Source organism: Hyperolius riggenbachi, chromosome 6 (genome assembly GCF_040937935.1).
Source record: "Hyperolius riggenbachi isolate aHypRig1 chromosome 6, aHypRig1.pri, whole genome shotgun sequence".
In the NCBI taxonomy this organism is placed as follows: Eukaryota; Metazoa; Chordata; class Amphibia; order Anura; family Hyperoliidae; genus Hyperolius; species Hyperolius riggenbachi.
In genome coordinates this window covers 297,961,810-297,986,266 of record NC_090651.1, presented here as the reverse complement: position 1 = coordinate 297,986,266, position 24,457 = coordinate 297,961,810, and the positions used below count along the sequence as shown (strand labels likewise).

Here is a 24,457-nt window from a genome sequence, read left to right as displayed (position 1 = left end):
ATTAGTAAAGCTTAGTAGGGGACTGTGCCTTTATTCACACAATTTTCATATTTGATGCTGCAATTTCAGATAAATTCCCTTTTGGAAAAGACAGTGACCTCAGATCCGTTCAAAAAAGCTAAAAGTTAAAACCTAGAGATCAAGAAATGGTTGATATTTGCCATATAACGTGTTCATGTTGTTTGATTCACAATCAGCCTGCGCGTAATCATCTATACTACTGGCAGACATGGAAAAAAACAGCACATGGCAGCACTAACTGCCATTATTTATAACCACACCCCCTAACAATGTGATAGGCTAAAAAGGTTGTTTTTTATAGATATAAGATATGCACAGGGGAGATACTGGATGCTTGGCAGTTGTAAACAGCCATTATTTCCACAATGCAACAAGGTTTACAGAGATCAAACTGTCACACTGTTGGAGGGATTTACCACAATATAAGCCATACAGATCCCCCTGATTATCTATTCGAGAAAAGGTAATTATTTCCCATGGGGGGGGGGGACGGTATCAGCTACTGATTGGGATGGAGTTCAATCCTTGGTTACAGTTCCTCTTTAAGAAAAGATGGTGCACCTTGGCTAGGGAGCACTTTTCACTCCTGAACTAAAAGCCCGCCCATCCAACCCTCACTTTTCTGCTTAGACGTTATCTCTTTGTGACCAACACCGCAGCTACAGCAGATTCTTATCATTATGGAACGTTTCAAATAACCGTGGTGCTGGACACAAAGTGTTCATCTCCTAGCAGCAGAGGTAAGAGGTGGGAGGAGTCATATGCCACTTTTAGGGGGATGTCTCTGGACAGCTTAATATCCAGTAAAATCTCACTATCATATCAGCAGGGAATGGAACTAAACAAGCAAGCCAACAGGTAATTTTAATATATTTATTGTATAAAGTACAGATCGGTAAAGATTGCTATGGTAATTTATTAATTCAAATGTATTATCTTAAGTATTAAAACACGGAAGGCTGAACTAAGGCTAAAAATTAGCCATGTATTTTACAGTTAAACTAAAGAAAAAATACCACCCATGTAATGATTATTAAAGGTGCAAACAGGTAAGATATACTGGCTTTCTTCCACAAATTCTCAGCGTTCTTCTCTCCTCCAGTTCTGTTCACGTTACCCATGCCTTATATCAAATGTCCTACCAAACAGGAAGATCAGAGTTCAATCTGATTGGCTCACTAGACACAAACATCACTCTCGCAAGCCTCAGAGGAGGAGACAGCATGGCCAGGGCCTTGGCATGGATCACATGACCATTTCTAGACAAAAGTAGAATTCCCCAGAATTTTGAAAAGTACTTAGTACTCTAGTCTTGGGAGTCAACTTTCTAAAACAAGAATAACTCTGTATATTATTATTTTAAAATACAGACTTATGTTTGAATGTTAAAAAGCATTTGTCCCTTCCGGATTCACCATTTCTACAAAACTATGTAGATGTCGATTGTGAAATGCTCCACCTTCCCCTCCATGCTCAAATAAGGAAAGAATTGCTCATCTCGAATAATCAGAAGGGGTGTTTTTACTTTATTTTCTGTTAGATTCAGTGTTTTTCAAATCTAGTGTCTTATCCATTAAAAAATACGAAATGCCCCAAAAGGTCTCAACAAGCAGCACCCCATGTCACAATCAAAAGCAATTCCAGAAAACCATAGAAAAAAAATTGCTAAAATGAATCAGCTTCAAACCAGAACTTAGTTAGGCCCCATTTCCAATTGATCCATGTGGTGCATCTTTTTGTGCGTGTTTTTTCTTACGCCGTGAGCATTCATATGTGATTAAACATTCACTTTTTCCATAGCTGCGCAATGTTCTTCAATGCACAAATGTGGACGCTGTCCAGAGAAGAAAAACCTGCTGTAATCCAGTTATCAGCCCATAGTTTGAAGCTCAAGCCAACTGGGATCGTTGGAAAATGCCCCCACAGGCATTGGGATTAGAACCCTTAGCAACAGTTCAGTGCCAACTTCTATGTAGATGCATCACAAGCTTAGAGTCTAGTGATGATTAACCCAGAGAACAACGAGTATGCATAATTAAGCAAAAATTTTTGCTATACTGCAAATACTTTAAAGAGTCGGGGGGGGGGGGGGGGGGGTTGGGTAACTGCAACCAGGGAAAGAACAGGACACCCCTATATATCACAAAAATATAAATAACAAGGAGCAGGAAATAATTGGTCTGAGCATCAGGAGTAAATGCATTATTAATACCAACTACAAAAATATAAAAACATCTGAAAACAAGGCACACCGTGCTCAAGCCAAGGCCTCAATTTTAAATAACAATAACCAGAGCCCTGCATAATGAATATGGCTCTATATATTATTGTGTTTCTCTCGGGAGGTAGCAGTAAAAATAGTATTTATCAGTGTCAGAAATATGTTAAAATCATGTTTATTAGGCACTGTAGTGCTAATACTCCCAAGGAGAAAAACAAGAGGTAATCAAATAACATTAAACAAATTGTCTCTACTTCTGCAGAATTACAAGTAACACAGGTGATAAATATGAATTAATGACGGAAAATATATGCCATACAAAAATGGGTGCAAGACCTAGTATCAAACAACAATCAGTGTAAAGTTGAGCTGTATATGCTCCAATAGATCAAATAAGTGCTGCAATAAAAAGGAAGAGAAAAGTGTGAGGCAAGCGAAACGGAGTGATCAGTTAGGGGAGTGAGACAAGGAAGAGCAGATGGAGGGAGAGCGGAGACGCAAGGCTCACCTGAATAAAGCGGTATGGGGGCTTAAGGACGGTTGCGAGGCACTCCCGTGCCCGTCCGACTAGTTCCGCCGAAGCTGTGAGACACTAGCGATGAATCTGTTACTATAGGGTGGGTAGGAGGCATGATATACGGGGCATGGCAGATTGGCTGCAGCTCCCAAGAGGTGGGATGAGTGGAAGAACACTGCGCTCGGTGGTCACTTGGGCAGTGCTAGGCAACATCGGGGGACTCCCATACACACGTTAGATTCTCCTCCAAGGTGGTCTCTATTTTCCAGTTTTTGGCCAGCCTGTGCATGTAGCCAAAGCTTTGGAGTGACAAAGTTAACTCCTGACTTGAACCCAAATGAGATGTTGTGGTGAGACCTTAAATGGACAATTCACGGTCAAAAACCTTTTGAATGTGGCTGATTTAAAACAAAAGACAAAACACAGGACATTTATATCATGCTTTTCTCCTGGCGGACTCAAAGCACCAGAACTGCAACCTCTAGGGCATGCTCCACAGGTTACATAGTTACATAGTTACATAGTTATTTTGGCTGAAAAAAGACATACGTCCATCGAGTTCAACCAGTACAAAGTACAACTCCAGCCCGTCCCCCACATACCCCTGTTGATCCAGAGGAAGGCGAAAAAAACCCCACCAGGCATGGTCCAATTAGCCCCAAATGGGAAAAATTCCTTCCTGACTCCAGATGGCAATCAGATAAAATCCCTGGATCAACATCATTAGGCATAACCTAGTAATTGTAGCCATGGATGTCTTTCAACGCAAGGAAAGCATCTAAGCCCCCTTTAAATGCAGGTATAGAGTTTGCCATAACGACTTCCTGTGGCAATGCATTCCACATCTTAACCACTCTTACTGTAAAGAACCCTTTCCTAAATAAATGGCTAAAACGTTTTTCCTCCATGCGCAGCTCATGTCCTCTAGTCCTTTGAGAAGGCCTAGGGACAAAAAGCTCATCCGCCAAGCTATTATATTGCCCTCTAATGTATTTATACATGTTAATTAGATCTCCTCTAAGGCGTCTTTTCTCTAGACTAAATAAACCCAGTTTATCTAACCTTTCTTGGTAAGCGAGACCTTCCATCCCACGTATCAATTTTGTAGCTCGTCTCTGCACCTGCTCTAAAACTGCAATATCTTTTTTGTAATGTGGTGCCCAGAACTGAATTCCATATTCCAGATGTGGCCTTACTAGAGAGTTAAACAGGGGCAATATTATGCTAGCATCTCGAGTTTTTATTTCCCTTTTAATGCATCCCAAAATTTTGTTCGCTTTAGCTGCAGCGGCTTGGCATTGAGTACGATTATTTAACTTGTTGTCGATGAGTACTCCTAAGTCCTTCTCCAAGTTTGATGTTCCCAACTGTATCCCATTTATTTTGTATGGTGCTAGACTATTGGTACGACCAAAATGCATGACTTTACATTTGTCAACATTGAATTTCATCTGCCATGTATGTGCCCATATAGCCATCCTATCCAGATCCTGTTGCAATATGACACTATCTTCCTGAGAGTTGATGATTCTGCACAATTTTGTATCATCTGCAAAAATAGCAACATTGCTCACTACTGCATCTACTAGGTCATTAATAAATAAATTGAAGAGCACTGGACCCAGTACAGACCCCTGTGGGACCCCACTGCTAACAGTCTCCCATTTTGAGTACGATCCATTGACCACAACTCTTTGTTTTCTGTCCATTAGCCAGTTCCCTATCCATGCACACAAACTCTTCCCCAGTCCTTGCATCCTCAACTTTTGCACCAGACTTCTGTGGGGAACAGTGTCGAAGGCCTTTGCAAAGTCCAAGTATATCACATCTACAGCATTCCCAATATCCATATTAGCATTCACTACCTCATAAAAGCTGAGCATGTTAGTCAAACAGGACCTGTCTTTAGTAAACCCATGTTGATGCTGAGAAATAAGATTATTTTCTACTATGAAGTCATGTATAGTATCTCTTAGTAACCCCTAAAATAGTTTGCATACAACTGATGTTAAGCTTACAGGTCTATAATTTCCTGGATCAGATTTTTTGCCCTTCTTAAATAATGGGAAAACGTGGGCTGTACGCCAATCCACTGGGACTCTGCTAGTTGCAAGAGAGTCACAAAAGATAAGATAAAGGGGCTTAGCTATAACTGAACTTAATTCTCTTAGGACCCGAGGATGCATGCCATCCGGGCCAGGTGCCTTGTCTATTTTTAATTTATTTAGTCTTGCCTTTACTTCTTCCTGCGTTAAGTATTTAATATTACAGTTAGAAGATTGAGACTCTTCTGCCTCTGTAATTTGCAACAGTGCTGTTTCCTTTGTGAAGACAGAAGCAAAGAAAGCATTTAATTACTCTGCCTTACCTTGGTCGTCCACCATTGAGTTCCCACCCTCATCCTTTAGGATTCCTATACAGTCAACCTTTCTTTTTTTAGAGTTGATGTACTTGTAAAACTTTTTTGGGTTAGATTTGATATCGCTAGCGATTTGATTTTCAGCTTCGATCTTTGCCAGCCTAATTTCTTTTTTACAATTTTTATTGCACTCCTTATAATTGCTTAGTGCAGCCTCAGTCCCCTCCTGTTTTAGGACCTTATAGGCATTCTTTTTCCTCTTCATTTTATCCCTAACCTTTCTATTCATCCATAGAGGCCTTTTTTTATTCCTAGACATTTTGTTTCCATATGGGATATACATACTACAATATTGATTGAGAATACGTTTAAAAGCTTGCCATTTCCCTTCAGTGTCGTCCCCTTGTAGTACATTATCCCAGTTCACCAAACTTAGTGCCTGCCTAATTTGATTGAACTTTGCTTTTCTAAAATTTATAGTTTTAGTGGTCCCGCTGCCCCGTGGCCTATCAGTCACCAGATCAAACGTTATCATGTTGTGATCACTATTTCCCAAATGTTCTTGAACCTGCACATTTGATACATTATCTGGTCTATTAGAAATGATCAGATCCAGTAACGCATTCCCCCTAGTTGGTTCCGTTACCATTTGAGTCAAGTAATTGTCCTGTAGTGCTGCCAGAAATCTGCTGCTTTTACCAGAATGGGTAGCCTCAATACCCCAGTCAATGTCTGGAAAGTTGAAGTCGCCCATAATTATGACCTCGTTTTTACTTGCAGCTTTTTCAATCTGCTGTAGTAATCGCAGTTCTGCAGCTTCATTAATAAGAGGTGGTCTGTAGCATACCCCAATAAGCAATTGGCCACTTTTATTTCCACCATGAATATTTACCCAAACGGACTCCACATCTTCGCAATCTTCCTCCATCTCATCGTTGAGGACAGCTGTAAAAGAATTCTTAACAAAGAGACAAACCCCTCCACCTTTTTTCCCTGTTCTATCCCTCCTAAACACATTGTATCCTTTTAAATTAGCTATCCAGTCATGGCTTTCATCCATCCATGTCTCGGTTATTCCCACAATGTCATAGCCTTTGTCATTCAGAATGAACTCTAGTTCGTCTATTTTATTTGCAAGGCTCCGAGCATTGGTTACCATGCACTTTATATTTTTACCAACACATTTACCAATTTTGTTTACACGAAATGGGCTACTTGAAGTTTTACCAACCTCCTTAATCTTTACACTGTCTCCACCCCCCTCTCCACCCCCCATAATGTTAGGCTCCCACTGTCTTTTTACCTTATCTTGTCTACATATTGAGACTTTATCCTCCCGCCTCCCCCCAGATCCTAGTTTAAAATCTCCTCCAACCGTTTAGCCATCTTCTCCCCCAATGCAGCTGCACCCTCCCCATTAAGGTGCAGCCCATCCCTGCTGTAGAACCTGTAGCCGACTGCAAAGTCTGCCTAGTTCTCCAGGAACCCAAACCCTTCCTTCCTACACCAATTTCTCAGCCACTTATTTAACTCCCTAAGCTCCCTCTGTCTCTCAGATGTAGCGCGTGGCACTGGCAGTATTTCAGAGAACACCACCTTGGAGGTCCTTGCTTTAAGTTTATCTCCAAGTACCTGAAAATCATTTTTGAGGACCTTCCATCTCCCACTAACTTTGTCATTGGTGCCAATGTGTACCATGACAGCTGGGTCTTCCCCAGCCCCACCCAATAATCTGTCAGATTATTAGAGAGCCTTACCCAAAAAGTCCTTACTCATCTTGCAAGGGTCATAAAACAAGTGTGGCCTTCACACCCATAATAAGTGTAGCCACAAAAACACCCAAAGAATGAACCCCTTTATCAGAGGGAGTGAAGTATCAGTTTGGGCCTCCTTACAGTTCTGGGCCCTCCTGCAAACCCCTGATTTAGAGGCTTCCCCTCCCAAGGTAAGTATCCCCTGGGGGCACTTTTTGACGCTTTAGGTTCCCTTTAATCTATCAAAATTATTGTAAAATATTTTTCCTTAAAGAGAAACTGTCGTGAAAATCTTAACATTTAAAACACATACAAATAAAAAGTACATTTCTCCCACAGTAAAATGAGCCATAAATTACTTTTCTCCTATGTTGCTGTTTCTTACAGTGGGTAGTAGAAATCTGACATTACCGACAGGTTTTGGGCTAGTCCATCTCTCCATAGGGGATTCTCAGCATGGTCTTTATTCTTCATAAAGACCCTCCCTGAAAAAGATTTATAAAAAGATGATGGCCAGCCTCCCTGTTTGCTGCACACTATTTTGGCAGTTGGACGGAGCAACAGCCATTCACCAAGTGCTTTTAAGAATAAAGAAAACCCTGAGAACCACCCTATGAGAAGATGGGCTAGTCCAAAATCTGTCAGTAATGTCAGATTTCTACTACTTACTGTAAGTGACAGCAACGTAGGAGAAAAGTAATTTATGGCCCATTTTACTCTGGGAGAAATGTACTTCTTATTTGAATGTGTTTTAAATTTTAAGATTTTCGCAACAGTTCCTCTTTAAGCATACAATATGCAATATTCAAAAGGACTTTTGACAACACAGCCTTGGCTAAAAAACATTTGAGTGGGAAGAGCTGTAAACAGGGAGTAACTGGTTTTATAGTATTCATCATAAACAAGCATTGAGATTTAGTTTAGTTGTGCATCAAACAAAATCGCTGCACTAGCTGCGCAGTCTATTCTCTCGCATGCAGGAGGTGGGCAGGAGCTACAACCCGGCTCCTACCTCTAATAAAATGCTCGGTCATCTCACTAGCAAACGAGCCATTAAAAAAACCCACGCAGCATAAGCTCTAGACAAACATACAAGAGAGCTATGAAAAGTTTAAAGAAGAAAAAAGAAAACAAAAACAGATGTCCAGCTACAAAGGAGGGCCGTGTCCCGGGATCTCCGCTGTGACAGCTTCTAAAGAAAGGCTTGTAACCCCTTAACCATCAAAAGCCGTGAGATTTATACCAAGTTAACCGCCAGTTTATTTTTACTCAAAGTAAAAATACATCCACCGTAATGGTTTTTACAGGCCGTCACTTTCCAGCCTTGAAAAAGACAAACATGCTAAATCCAGTGTAAGCGCGAGTAAAGTTATGTTTTAAAAATGAATTCCAAACCCGTCTAAAATTAGTCAGAGCTGTTCTTCCTGTAGAGATGAGCGTTAATTTGAATTTCCCGTAACTTTATTGATCCACAGACAGTGGTGCTCAGATACCCAAAGCACGGATTCGAGTAAATCTGATCACGACAGTATCGAAATCCGGATACGCCGTGATACTCAATTCGGAATTTGACTCGGATTTTAACCGTGATTAAAAGTGATATCTATCATCACGATTTGAATTTAACGTTTAATAGCAAAGAAGAACAGTGGGAACAAGAGGAAAAACATTTTTTCAAAAAGACCTTATAGTTTTTGAGAAAATCGATTTTAAAGTTTCAAAGGAAAAAGGTATACATTTTAATGTGTCACATACATTAACTGTCATCTACTGCATTTGAATGTATGTTTTTTTCCTACTGTTCTTCTTAACATATCTGGCAAATCTGGCGTTTCTAGCATGTAAGGGGGCTTTGCTATTAACCGCTAAAGTCGGTGGGTTTTTAATCACGAATACTGACTAGTGATCACGAGTAACTCGTAATCAAGAGTTGGGTAATGAGTACAATCACGAGTGCATTCCTGATCGGCGTTCGTGATCAAGAGACGATCACGATTGCCGATATTGACCTCGTGATTGGCAAAAACGACTGGTGACCACGAGGTCATGACGAGCACCACAGAAACTGGAATTAGCAGGGCCTGCACTGGAATGTTTCACAGAGCTTGTCAGGTAATTAATGGGTCTGACCCTCACTCTGCATTGGGGTGCTGAGCACATCCCCGGCCGGGGGGGGGGGGGGGCGGGGGGAGTAATTACATTAATGGCTACATTTCCTGGCATGCACTGGTGGCCCAGAACAAGCTCGACATCACCATAGGTACTTCAAACTTGCAATTCTGCGGCATCGACAGCAGCAAGATGGATGCCCTAATAAAGACGGGGATACAGAGCAGCCCCCCCCCCCCTTCCCCTGGTAAGTAAATGAATGATAAAGCCCACATCATTTATGATCCTCCCTTAGAGGATGGTTTGTTTTATATATTTTCAAAATTAGGTGCGCAGATGCCTTTAAAGGATACCTTAGCCCTTAATTAATTCTGTAATTGATGCCGTGTGGGTGTGGGGGGAGGAGCACATAGGCTTACCGCATTTTGCGGCCTGGCATCTCAAAAAGGTCCTGTTCTTAAGTAGTGGTCAGTGGGGTTGGCGCAGTATGTCCCTGGGAGAATGCGGGAAGACATAGCCGGGATGTGTGCCCTCCGACTCGGACATACTGTGCACACATGAGCAGTATGACCGCTTGGGCACCTGTGACCTTGCGCACCGGCTACGCCTTCCCGCGGGAGATCGCACATACTGACACAGACATACTGCATCTGGGCCATCCCTGCTGACCACTATTTAGGAAGGGGACCTTTGTGAGGTGAACGGAGGCAGATGCCGGTAAGCCTATGCGCACCTCCCCTCATACACACACACGCATCAATTACAGAATTTATAAAGGGCTAAGGTATAACCACTTCGGTACCAGCAGCCTCTGCCCCCTTAAAGACCAGAGGCTGCTGGTACAGTAAACCGCCGCTTCCCGACTAATTGCCACTCCCACCGTTCACGCCGCTCTGTCCCCGCCAGAGGGCTCCATTCTCTGCCGTCTCTATGATGGCAGAGCGCTGTGCACCGGTCAGGAGGGATTGGCTTACAGTGATGACAGGGCCAGGAGCCAATAAAAACAGCTCCTGCCCGGCTCACAGTGCTCTGCCGTCATAGAGACGGCAGGGCGAGTAAATTGTGGCGGAGACAGAGCGGCATGATCGCCGGTAAACAGCGGGTGCGCGCGGTCAATGCGATGTAGAGTTTACGTCCAGTCATGGGCGCAGCACTACCTGCTGGACGTAGATTCGTACTGCGTCGGTCCGGATTTGGGTTAAAGAGGAACTTTAACCAAGGATTAAACTTCATTCCAATCAGTAGCTGACCTCATACCCACTTTCCCAGGAATAATCTTTACCTTTTCTCGAATAGATCATCAGAGTGGTCTGTATGGGCGATATTGTGGTGAAACCCTTCCCACAGTGTGATGTCATGACCATGGCCCTGACAGTTCCTTTCTGTGAACCTCGTTGCATTGTGGGAAATAGCGTCTTTTTCCAACTGCCAAGCAAGCCATATCTCCCTTTGTGCATGGAACTCTCAGTAACGAACATTCCGCACTGATTTTTACAATGGGCAAACACTGTGTAAGTAATCTACAGATGAATATTGAAAAAAAATGTTTTATTCATTATGTTATTTTCACTACAGTTTCTCTTCAAGGGTAGATTTTAAAGTTTAATTACAAAATAAGACCATGGGATTCCTCAACATCCAAATTAGGAAGAAGACTATAGCAACAACTGGTTGTCTCATCAGTTTCTTTTAATTCAGAGCTGCTGCTGCTGCTGTTATAATTTCATGATGGGTTCCAATCTTTGCTGGCTGACCTCAGCATGTTGTACATGACATGGTCAGCTCACTGATGGGTTTTCACTCATTGTCTGGAGTTGCGGAAAGCCAGGTTGAGTTCTCAGCTCTGGAATGTATAAAGTCTCTGATTCATCATCAAGTTGTTGCAGATCACGGCCTCTGCTGTAAACCAGCCTGCCCAATAACCAGCAAGATCACTCTGGGCCTTCCAAAATGCAAACCAGCTGGCACAGAGCAGGAACAGAGGCCGTCTCCCAGCCGGCTAATCACACGCCCAGGTTGGATTCCCTGCATGGTTTTATGAATGAAAGAACATGAAATAGCCATGCCAAAAACACTGCTGTACTCTGGAACACTCTGATCTTATGAGAGGTAGAAGGGGGGTCCAGGGAAAGGGATTACATGCTTTAAAAGACATAACTGAATCCATTACAAGTAATATAGGATGGTTTTACCCTTATACGTACAATGGAAGAGAGAAATATCCAGTGCAGCCAATGACACTGAAACATGTTCAATCTGCAATGTCCCTCCCCACCGCCTCTTTGAAAAGGAAACGTTTAATTTGCCAGCGCAAGTAGAACTTCAAAGAGCAGGGAACACATTTTTCTAAAATTATGACGTGTGGTTTTTTTTGTAGCAGTTTTACCACAACACGTTTATAAAGGAGGGACCAGGTTGTGTTTTTTGCCGATGAAATCGTGTAACTGTATATCCATTAATGCAGTTGTCACAGCACTTACTTACCACTCCTTGTCTTGGGCACTCCTCTGCCTACACTGGGAGGGCACTTTCTGCCTACCTATAATAGGGAAGCACTCTTTGCTGACCTCTTTAGTAACTTCAACTGTGAGTGCACTCTCTGGCTACCCGGAGGGCGGGGCTTGGCTCAGGGCCGTTTTAAGGCTAAATTGCACCCAGGGCAAGGGTGTAAAAATTGCAGTATAGGTTAGCTAGGTAGATGCCCACAGTATAGGTTAGATAGGTAGGAGCCCCCAGTATAGGTTAGATAGGTAGGTGCCCCCAGTATTGGTTAGATAGGTAGGTGTCCCCAGTATAGGTTAGATAGGTAGATGCCCCCAGGATAGGTTAGATAGGTAGGTGCCCCCAGTATAGGTTAGATAGGTAGGTGCTGCCAGGATAGGTTAGATAGGTAGGTGCCCGCAATATGGGTTAGATAGGTAGGCGCCGCCCCATAAAGCCGCGGGGAGGGCGGCCCGACTTCTCCCTCCCTTCCTCTAGCCGGGGCCACCTTCCGTGCTCCCCCTCCACTGCAGAATTAGCGCAGTGGGAAGCCTTGTATAGAGTAACTCACCTCCCTCCCGTTCCAATCGCCGATCACTTGCCGCTGGTCTCCTCTGCATAGCCACTGATACACACTCTACTTCCCAATTAGCAGGAAGTAGAGAGTGTATAAGCAGCAATTGGAATGGCAGGGAGGTGAGTTGCTCTATACCAGGTTTCAGGTTTCCCGCTGCGCTGACTCTGCAGTGGAGGGGGGAGCACGGAGGGCGGCCCCAAGGAGAGGGAGGGAGAAGTTGGGTCGCCCTCCCCGCAGCCACCTCCTACATCACAGCGTTCCCCCCTCCATCACAGTGCACACCCCATCCCCCCAGCGCTCAGGGCGGCCATACGGCCTGCACGACCCTAGAAACAGGGTTAGGTTGGCTGACACCCTCTGGCTACCTATACTTGGAGGGTGGGGGGCACTCTCTGGCTACCTATACCGGAGGGCACTTTCTTGCTAACTACGAATTGAGACCTTATCCAAGCATCTAGTTATGTAAGTGGATGTTCTGCATCCTCCTTGATACTGCTTTCAGTTGCTCCTGTGGAAGCAAACCAGGGCCCAGATTGTGCAAGGATTTGAAAGTCAATAAGCCAATTTTAAATAGAATGATTTATTTTATGGATAGCCAGTGGAGTTCTTTGTATAGCATTACAGTTATTCTATGGCTATATTCTGTATTCCTGGTTATAAGATTCTTTCTATGATAGTGACAACCACGTTCGTAATATCATATGTGTCAAGTTATTTGAAAAAAATACCCCAGCAGTTTCTTTCTTTGAGGAATGCAGTTGACTTGTTGATCATCAGCAATTTGAATGAGTTTGCAATTTCACAAATTCGAGTTCCTGCCTTGCATCTACAGACCACACGCTTCCTTTGGTTTAGCCTGTCATCAACAATAACTCCTATAGGAAACTACCGCAGAGAGGATCCTGTCATTCTCCTGTCATCTCCTTTCACGCCTTCCCTTCTCCTTCACAGCAAGCCTTTTTTAAAGTGACACTGAAGCAAAAAAAGTATGATTTAATGAATTGTATGTGTAGTACGGATAATTCATAGAACATTAGCAGCAAAGAAAAGAGTCTCATTTTTATTTTCAATGATATAGCTTTTTTTTTTTAAAGGACTACTTATAGGGGGGTAGGGGGGAAAAAGAGTTGAACTTACCTGGGGCATCTAATGGTCCCCCGCAGACGTCCTGTGCCCTCGCAGCCACTCACCGCTGCTCCAGTTCCTACCTCCGGGTTCACTTCTGGAATTCCTGTCTTTAAAGTCGGAAAACCACTGCGCCTGCGTTGCCGTGTCCTCGCTCCAGCTGACGTCACCAGGAGCATGCTGCGCAGCCGCAGATCGTACTGGGCCTGCGCAACACACTTCTGGTGACGTCAGCGGCAGCGAGGGCGCAGCTGCGCAGGTGCAGTGGTTTTCCGATTTTAAATTCACAAATTCCGGATGTTAACCGGAGGCATGGACTGGAGCATCGGTGAGTGGCTGTGTGGGCACAGGACGTCTGCTGGGGACCATTAGAAGCCCTATGTACGGTAAGTTCAACTCTTTTTTTCCCCCTACCCCTCTTAGTACTCCTTTAATAACATTACATTATTCTTTATTTTTGCAGTTTACAAACAATACTCTGTATTTGAAACTATGAAATAGAGCAGAGCTAATGTCCTTTGAACTTCCCTGCAGTAAAACCTTATCTGGAGCTGTCTCACTGTTTCTTTGATGTATAAGTGCTTCAGAAAACAGCACTGTAGCCAACCCAAGTTGGGTTGGAGAGCTCAGAGAAGCTCTGTTGCATAGATTACAACTGAAGTTTCTTAAAGGATCACTATTGCGAAAATCGTAAAATTTTAAATACATGTAAACACACTTTTAAACACACTTACTTTTCTCTTATGTTGCTGTCATTTATAGTAAGTAGTAGAAATCTGACAGAATCGACAAGTTTTGGAGTAGCCCATCTTCTCATGGGGGACACTCACCAGAGTTTTCTTTGGGCTTGATTCGCTAAACCGTGATAAGTCATATCACGGACGTTTCCGTGTGCATTTTCGCGTTTGCGCGTGATCGCGAATTAACGTGTGCAATCACAAATTTTCATTTTAAAATTCGAAAATGCACGCAAAAACGGCCGTGATATGACTTATCACAGTTTAGTGAATCAAGCCCTTTATTTTCAAAAGAACTTAGCGAATGGCGGTTGCTCCGTCCAACTGCCAAAAAAGTGTGTAGCCAGCAGGGAGGCTGACCAGCATCATTGTATAAATACTTTTCAGGGAGTGTCTTTATAAGGAATAACGGCCATGCTAATAATCCCCCATGAAGAGATGGACTAGTCCAAAACCTGTCTGTTCTGTCAGATTTCTACTACCTATTGTAAGTGGCAGCAAGATGGGAGAAAAGTAATTTATGGCTCTTTTTACTCTGGCAGGAACATACTTCTTATTTGTATGTTATAAATGCATTTTATACATTTTACATTTTTCCCGATAGTCACCCTTTAACTCTTCCTATACTGGAAACAATATGAGAATCATATGTTTGCTGCTAATGTTCTATTTCTTAACTGTACTACACATACAGATCATTATATAATACGTTTATTATGACTTTAGAGCAGAATGGAGGCCAGTGTGACAGCTATAATTCCCGAGGATCCTTGTCAGTTGCCTGGTGTAGAAGTGTTGCAGAATCATAGTGTGGCTTTCCTGTCCTGCATAGCCTCACATAACCTCTCTTACAACTCTGTTTACATAACACAGTAACATCAAGCCATATAGGCAATGGGCAGGATTATTCCTGACACCAGGAGACATCCGTCTCGGCTTTTACAAGGCAGGAGAATATCAGCCAGATCATTGCCTATAAATCACCTCCATTTCCACGCATTCTCTCCTGTGATGGCTAACAGGTTATTCGTTTTTTCTTTTTTCGAAACGGAGCTCAGATAAAACAAATGTTTAGTAGATCCCTTCCAAGGCGGCCGTGACGTGCGCAACGCTGCCATTTATTTGCCTTGTGTCTAATCCCTCACATTTCTTACAGTACAGAAGTGAAGTAGAACATAAATAAGATGGCAGACTCTACTTCTGAGAGGCGCACACACAGTGCAGCGCCATGGCGGAATCCTATGTGGTGGCTGATTTTAAAAAATGTGAGTAGAGAGACTCAAATGAATTAAAGTGGACCGGAACTCAGAACTTCCTCTCTGCTCTAAAAGATAAGCAACAGCATAATAACCTTAAAGAGGCTCTGTAGCAAAATGTTCATCCTTATTTCTTCTATCCTATAAGTTCCTATACCTGTTCTAATGTGGTCTGTGTTACTGCAGCCTTTTCTAGTTGCACAGTGGCTGTGTTATCTCTGTTATATGATCTAATCTTCTCTCTTCTGTCGGCTCTGTCATCTGAGGCTGGAATGTGTGGAATGTGCTGCACTGCTTGTCATTGGCAGAAGCTATACACACCCTCTCCAAGCTCTGTATGAGTCAGAGACTGAGCTACTCTCAAGCCTATCACACTCTAGTTAGAAGCCGTGTCTTTTGTTTGTAAACACTGCCTAAAAATGGCAATTACAAGCCAGGATTGCAGCAGGGAGTGGCAGATACAGCACAGAGGGGCCCAGGAGAACATAATGAATAGAATGGTATGCTTCTCTCTAAGAAAAACCTAAAGAAAAAGTGATACAAATCCTGCAACAAGTGACAGCCACAGCCAGGTAAAGTATAGTGCACTGGGCACCAGGGGGGACATTAAACATTAGGGGGAACAGTGTCAAGGGTCTCGTCGCATTTGTTGGTCATCTCAATATCGCAGGCCATATCACTGCGCACACGATCAAGCAAGTCGGCCTACATCTTGCAGCATGTCCCACCGACTCATACAACCAATTTTGGCCCAAAATTGGTTGCATTGTCGATTGGGCAGGCACACGCACTTTCATCCAATTCCAATTATAATAATCGAATCAGATCAATCGGTCGCCAAGTCACCTGATGTATGGCCACCTTTAGGGCTAGATCACAGTGGTCAGTTGCATTGCAGAATAGTTCTGCATGCCTACTCACTGCCCATACACTTCTATGGGGCTGTTCACAGTACTGCGTTGTAATGGAAAAATTGAACACAGTTGTGATAAATTTTCAAATGTCACAATCCATCAGAAAAATTGATTGTACTTCTCAAATTGAAAGGAATTATGAAAAATGTCATGGTGTGAGGCCCCTTTCAGGCTGTGGAACACAGTGCGAGTGTGCTGACTGCTATATCGCACATTCAATCATTTTCACCAAGCCTATCTGAAATCTTGCTCATATTCATTGGATGTTTAATACTGTACATAATCTGTAAGGCCCTGTTCCCACTAGAAATGGCAAATTCTACAAGAAAGACACATGATTTCTTGTGTACAAATTGCAAAGTCCCATTAAATTGTACTGAATAGGACAGAAATGCATTTCATATCGACAAAAATGAGAGAGTGCTTATGAGAAAAACTTAGGGTGGCCACTAACAATCCAATCTTTTTCATCCAATCTTACCATTTCTATGTAATATAAGGGACTGCCTATAGTATCTTTTCAATATATTCACTCATTTTACTTTTCTACTACACATATTTGGTAAGATTGGATGAAAAAGATTGGATGATTAGTGGCCACCTTTACAAAGATTTTGTGTATGATTTTAAAGGTGGATCAAAGAGCATCTAGTGTTTCAATCTGAACCATTGGACCCAAAAAGTCCAATTTCACCCTATACATTTATTTAATTTTATTTATATTGTGCCAACATACTGTATTACACAGCACTGTACAGATTATATATCATCTTGTCACTAACTGTTCCTCAGAGGGGCTCACAGTCTAATCCCTACCATCGACATATGCCTATGTATGTATCGTGCAGTGCATGTATCAAAGTTTAGGGCCAATTTAGGGGGAAACCAATTAACTTATCTGTATGTTTTTGGAATGTGGGAGGAAAATGGAGTGCCCGGAGGAAACCCACACAAACACAGGAAGAACATACAAACTCCTTGCAGATGTTGACCTGGCTGGATTCAAACCAGGGACCCAGCACTGCAAGAGCGCTAACCTAACCACTACGCCGCCGTGCTGCTCATACATGTTATTAATGTATATAACTGGCTAACAGCACAGAATTGCGCTTTGCCATAAAACTCCTTCCTAACATTTGCACTACTTTTTGTGTTTGTGTTTGCGGTGTGTTTCTGAAATACAGGATGCTTATTTTTCTGGACAACGCATGCATTTAAATGTTTTTGAAAAGAGGGAGAAAGAACACAAGTAAGCACGAATGAAAACAAAAGCACGTACCAACCTAGGAAGGAAATCCCACGTGTTTCAGCAAACGTCTGGCAGTTTGCTGTAAGCAGAATTGTACATGCAAAGCGCACTGACCCATGTGCAAGGAATCTGTGCTGGTGAAGTTAAGCCAGTATGAGACAGATGCTGTCAGGTTGTCATGAGTACTGCACGTTGAATTTTCATTCACAGAATAAACCCCAGCGTTAAATATTCAACCTAACGGATCAGATCATCAGAAGTTGATGGTTAAGCAGCAGAACAGATGATGGCATGTGAAAATCTGTGGCATGTTCTATCTCTAAGCACCTGACCTCTCACATCCTACCAGCTGCTCCAACCATTCTGGAAGAATCTCACTCTCTCCACAGGGTTGAAAAATCACACAGTGTAGCAGAACTGACAGAGAAGCATGTGATCAGTTTGATCAGGTGGTACATTATCAGGCTCTGATTTGCTGTGATCACTTCCTGGTTTAGCCTATACCGGATACAGACATGACACATGATCATGACCAGCAAATCAGAGCCTTCTAAACATAGTCACCTGATCAAGTTTCTCAATGAGTCCTGCTACACACTAGCCAGTCTAGATTTTTTTTTAACTAAATCAGAGAGAGACCCCTACAGGCAGAGCCCACCACTGGAATATGTGTGTGATGGACTTCTGAGTAATACTGGGGCCTATTTACAAAGTTAATTTAAAGTGCTAATTTATAAATTTACCTTTCCTCACTGGATTTTGGTGTAAGTACTTCCGCATTTGTTTTGTAGATGAAAAAGTGGCAATGCAGTGGTGTTTAGTAGGAGACAGTAGCGCTGTTGATGTTGTTTGGCGCAATCTTTCACCCATTTGCGCGGTGTACGCAATCACTGAGTAGGGGAGGTGGATTTAAAAAAAAAAAAAACAAGAGTAAGCCGTCATGAGTTTTTCACTATTCTCTCCGTTTTATAATCCATGGTTTGTAGCAGAAATGCAAAACATTTCCATCATTAACACACAATACTCAACAACTTTTATGGAATCCAAATGTACCCAATGATTGCAGGAATAATCACGCAGTGTTTTGTAATTCTGAGCTCCTTGTTCCTTTTTTTTGGGGGGGGGGGGAGGGGGACAATTTTTATACTTTTTTTACTTAAAAGCACAATGTACATGACCACACTGAATTGCTCACTTTTTATTATTTTTGTCTGTTCCTTGAAGGAGAGATCACACCTCCATCTGTAAGAATCGCAGATGATTCCCCCCGCAAGCGCTTTGACACACAATTGTGCGATTTGAAGATCGTTTTATTATTATTTATATTGCGCCAACATCTTCCGCAGCGCTGTACAGAGTCTTGTCACTTAACAGTCCTTCAGATGGGCTCACACTCTAATCCCTACTATAGTTCTATGTATGTATCATGCAGTGTATGTATCGTAGTCTAGGGTCCAATGTATAGGAGTCAAATTTAGGGTGAAACCATTTTACTTACCAGTATCTGTATGTTTTTAGGATGTGGGAGGAAACCGGAGTGCCCAGAGGAAACCCATGTAGATACGGGAAGAACATACAAACTTCATGCATACAGTGCCCTGGCTGAGAACTGGGGACCCAACACTGCAAGACGAGAGTGCTACCAATATGCCATCATGCTGCCCACTACGCCACCGTGCAGCCCAACGCTATGTGGAATTGCATATGCCTCCCGAAAATGCAGCAGCAGCACCATAGACTATCATATGCGATTCCATATTCGTTTTTTTGTCTGCGGGAAAACGCTGAGGATTTGATCAAGTACCTTACTCCCTGCATATGTGACCCTCAACTTTTGCACAAAGCTGATGCACAATGAAGTAGATGTATCAAGAGACATCACTTTTCAGTTGTCCCAACCATCCAGCCATCCCGACCTTTACACAGCCAGCCTCAATGCCTTTTGCTGCAAGCAAGACAACTGCAGCAAATACCTTTTCAAGACAAAAAATGCCATTTTTCACCTATGACTAATTTAGAATGAAGAATTGCCTAGGAAAGGGTTCAGTCACTTCTGCACTTGAAGCAGATGGAGATAGGACTCAGCAAGCAAGAATTTCTCTGTAACACACATTTCTGACCAGAACTGACAAAAAAGTTCAGCAAAGTTCAACAAAGTTTGCAAACTTTTTGTTAACTTACCGTCCTCCAGTAGAGAGTAAATTCTTCAGTCTCCCAGGCACACATGTGATCAGGGGGGAGACAGTCCCAAGGTCTTTTCTGAGACTTTTTGTTTTCCCTCTCAAACCAGAAAATGTAAAAAGCAGATTGCTTAGCCAGAACTCCAGATTTCCCCTGTGGAGCTCCTTCAGGACACCTTACTGGCAAAACTTGAAGGCACAATTGGGGTCCACAGGAGAGGAATAGAAGTCATTCTTGCAAGCTTCAGTGCTTCTGTCTACAGTGAAGTGTATATGGAGAGTATATAAGGAAAACGCAGTTGCAGTTATAGATCAAAGGTACAAGACCCAAGCTGGTCACTTCAGCCTGCTTCAGAAGATCCTTGTCTGACCAGCATTGACCAGTGACCTCCCTGCTTGCTCCCAGTCGCAGTGACCTCTGTGCTCCAGATTGGGGACTGACTCTATAACCTGATCCTTCTGCTGCTGCACAGCCACATGCAGGCGAGGTGAGATTCCCAGCAGGAGGCGAAACACACTTTACTCACTCACACAGAAATTCTCTTTTTGTGCTGATGACGTGTCTGCCTCTCCACTCCCCTTTCTGGAGATAATTTCACCCTGATAATAACACCCAGGCCAGTGGGCAAAATACCTGGGTGGATCTGCCTCATGCTCATAGGTCCCTGCCTGGGACAGCTTTACTGCCTTTCCTGTGATTTCCAGCTAAAGATTTTCCTGGTGTCAATCACAAGGGGACAAGTGTGTGCTGCTGCTGTAGAATGAATGATATTAGTATTGTTACTGTTTGTTATCCTTTTACCTTTCAGGAGTTACCTTATTTATAAAACAGCAAAAAGTTATAGTGCACAAGCACAACTTGGCAATAATATAACAACTTGACCAGCACTGCAAATCTTTAAAGGGAACCTGTACTGAGTAAAATTATTTAAAATAAACACATGAGGTAACTTCAAATTAACATTACATAGTTACCTCGCCATCAGTTCCTTTCAGAAGCTCACCATTTTCTTCTGAAAATGATCCCTTCCAGTTCTGACAACATTTTGTCAGAACTGAAATATATCAGTTGCTGTCAGTTATATATCAACAGCTGTCAGTTACAACTGAATGTGCAAGGTAATGTCCATGTTTCCCAATGGCTCAAGTGGGCGATATTACAGTTTAACTGTGTGCTGACCAGGAAGCTGTTATGGGGTATTGGCCATTTTCAAAATGGAGGATGGAGAATTCCACTGATCACAGTGGACAAGCAGGACACAGAAGAGGAGAAAGAGATTGAGGAGTAGACTATGCAGCAGGTAAGTATGACCTGTGTATGGTTATTTTGACTTTTAATTTTCAGTTCGAGTATCCTTTAAATGTCACTCCCACCACCAACACCTAATGGAGAGCGACTCACCAAGTCAAATGACAATGATCGTATGCGCATATGGGGCATCCACAGGCTCTCTCTCCATCCCCCCCATAGCATCAGCTCCACTCCTGCTGAAGTCACCACAAAGTCATGAAGACCCTATGGCGATTTCACTTAATATTGTCCTCAAATGAAAAAATAAATCTCATAGCGCAACATTGCTTAAAGAGAAACTCTGCACAAGAATTGAACTTTATACCAATCAGTAGCTAATACCCCCTTTTACATGAGAAATCTATTCCTTTTCACAAACAGACCATCAGGGGGCGCTGTATGACTGATATTGTGGCGAAACCCCTCCCACAAGAGACTCTGAGGACCGTGATACTCCTGGCAGTTTCCTGTCTGTGAACCTTGTTGCATTGTGGGAAATCGCTGTTTACCGCTGTTTCCAACTGCCAAAAAAGCATGCAGCAGCTACATCACCTGCCAACAGTAAAATGTCACCATGTAATACATGTCAGAATGTAAATCAGGGATTTAAAAGATTTTACAATGGGCAAACACTGACTAAATCATTTGTACATAATTATTGTAAAAATGAAGCACTTTTTTTATTACATTATTTTCACTGGAGTTCCTCTTTAAATACTAAAATAATTTATTCCAGGTTTGCACTTACAATATGGAGATGGTTATCAGCGCTTAGAATTTGTCCCGCGGGCTCTCCCCCACTTGGTCACTTGGGGCGACCGAATGGTTTCCTAAATCCCTGCTTGTATTCCCCGCGCTGGTCTCCCACCTTCCTCCCCATAGCAAGAAGACGCCATCAGCAGCTCCATCCTACCGATTTCATCATAATCACATGACTCATCAACTTGGCAATGCCTATCTCCCTAATTTAGGCTGGGGCCACGCTTGTATAAAAGTGCGTGCGATTTTGCACAATGCTTTTCAGTGGCGACACGTGCCATTGTTCTGAAGTCCGCATTTTTTCAGCCGTGATTCGCACTTGTTTACAAAAACTGGTTCCCCACCGCATAAAATCGTAACATGCCTGTGATTCCCATATACTAGCAGGTGCCTGCAGGCTATGGTGGGCAACACGTGCATTAAAAACGCACATTAAATGCAAAAAAATCGTCCACCAAGTGTGGTCTCTCCCAAAAAAGTGAATTTAAATGAGAAATTGCCAACTGCGTGTAATTTCAACAAGTGTTACCCTGGTCTCAGGCTTAGTTCACACATTAACGGCTCTTTTCCACTATGAAATGCGATCACGATCGCAATCGTGTTTCAATTTCCACCATGCGATTGCGATTGAGCTACTATACTCAGTATAGTGAAGCTCAATCGCATACAAAACGTGGCAGGACAACGATTACGCTTTGACCATAATCGCAATCGGATCGCACTAATGGAAAATTGCTGCTGCAGTTTCCATTAGTTTAATGTACTTTGTGATTTGCGATCAGAATAAAATCGCAAATCGCAGGGTAGTGGAAAAAGGCCCTAAAAGGTGTCCAGTCCTGCCCTGTCAATTTTTGATATCAGTTTTGTATGTGTTTCTATGGATGTGTTCACTCATAAAAGTTGGACATTTCCAGTCCTGTCCTGTCCTGTCAGTTTTGTATCAGATTTCTATGGGTGTGTTCACACATAAAAGGAATACATGTCTGGTCCAGTCAGGTAAAACTGATTTGAAAAAATGGCAGGACAGGACTGGACCAGAATGTACAGATTTATGTGTGAACCAAGCCTTTGTCACAGAAATTGGACAGCATGGTTAATGTGTATCTGAATTGAGGAGACCCACTTCAGGTTGGATACATACCTATGTACGGAGAAGGCTCTAGATACCATAGAGCCTTCCCGGTTCTCAGTTTGTCCAGTCCTTCCTACACCATCCCTCTCTGAAGTTATTTGACCTGCTAGGGGGAATAGCTGTCTGGCACTCCTAGGCTGCCCAAGGAGCACCAAAGAGCCACTCACATAACTTCAACAAGGGATGGTGCAGGAACATCAGCATGGACCGAGGGCTGGGAAGACTCTATGGTGTCCAGAGTGTTCCTTCTACATAGGTATGTATCATCAATTTGCTAAAACTGTGGACAGTTACCAGGCTATTGAGCAGATCTCACGTAATAATATCGTAATAATAATATTTGTATAGCACTTTCCTCCTGTCGGACTCAAAGTTCTTGTGTGCTACCAAAACAATTCTGACCTACCTGAGCATGGAAATTACAGTACCCATGAAGGGACCCTGAGGTATCTGCCTGGGACTGAGACTTTATCAATAGTTCCCTTAAAGGATACATTAGCGGTCACAAATTTTAAAAATGGGGGGAGCAGGCATGTGCCGGAAGTGGGTTTCATGCCCACCGCACCCCTGTTCTCTTCTGTCCCATTGCGTTCTCTTCAAAAGATCCCGGAAAATGTTACTTTCTGGTCGGCTAGGTTGGTGACTAGTGCACAGACGCTGTCCCGGCAGAGTACGTCCTTGACCAAACCGCGGGGAGTGTTCTGCGCATGTGCATTACATCAGAACTAAAAGAGAACAGAGAGGGTCGAAGAAAACGGGAAAGTGGTGGGCATGAGGACTGCTTCCTGCAATGCCTGCTCTCCCGTTTTTAAAATTAGTGACCGCTGTAACCAGTATGATCCGTTAGCACCAGGCTCCGGCTGAGTGGAATCCACCAGACACGGACTCAGATGAGATTATCAAAGATTTATTCGTAACTTAACAGTAGTTACGGTAGTTGCAATCAACCAAAAACACTTAAATGTCACAGCACACCTCCCTTGCACATCAAAGGTCAACAATACACAATCTTTAGTCTTCACAGCCGGTGCACCGGTAAAACCTGCGGAAGGAAACGGTTAGTTACATACAAATTATAGTGAGCTGCAATAGGTCTTCTTGTACAACAATCAACCACTTTACAGCATATACAGACCACAGTGCCGTTGTTGAGTGTGGGCTGGGGAAAGGGCTCTTCTACTGAGCAATTTAGTCCAATACGTAATCAGTTCCCAGTCCCTTGCAACCAAGTCCAAGCTATATTGCTCAGCAAAACCTTGGGGGAAACTCGTGACAGTTCGCAATATGGTACTGAATAGTTGACAGTTCGTTGGTTGGTCCAATCAGGACATTCACCTTGCTCCTAGATCTTTTAGACTCTTTAGGTTGTATTTGTAGCACTCAATACGCTTTACTCTTAATACCTCCCTCTGGATTGGGCCTCCCAAAACAACAAACTAATTAAAATATAAATCAAATAATCAAAAAGGGTTAAAGCAAAATAAAGATAAATAAAATAAAATATAAAGTGACAGATGCACCCCTCTATACCATCCACACCACCCTCCGACAATAGAACTCTCTGTAAGTGCACTTTGACTCCAAGGCTGAATAAGCTCTGAACTTTGCAACAATTGTATTCCAACTTAGTTGACTCTGTATCTTGATCAAGTATCACCTGGTTTCTCCTGCAGTATACTCTAATATCACAAGATGCAATGTAACTCCTCCTCTTCCACTTAGCTTCGTAATACTGACAGGTTCTCTTTAGATGTTTTTTCACTAAAAATACAGCA

The 24,457-nt window shown here is 42.8% G+C and overlaps 1 protein-coding gene across 1 annotated transcript in view; it reads right to left on the bottom strand.

The window, feature by feature from the left end:
- Positions 1-19,992, bottom strand: part of NTF4 (neurotrophin 4) — a 175,476-nt gene extending 155,484 nt beyond the window's left edge. The window contains exon 1 of the mRNA XM_068242898.1: positions 19,502-19,992. The gene's annotated coding sequence lies outside the window, so the exon portion shown is untranslated. The remainder of the gene's footprint in view (positions 1-19,501) is intronic.
- Between the last annotated feature and the right edge of the window lie 4,465 nt (positions 19,993-24,457).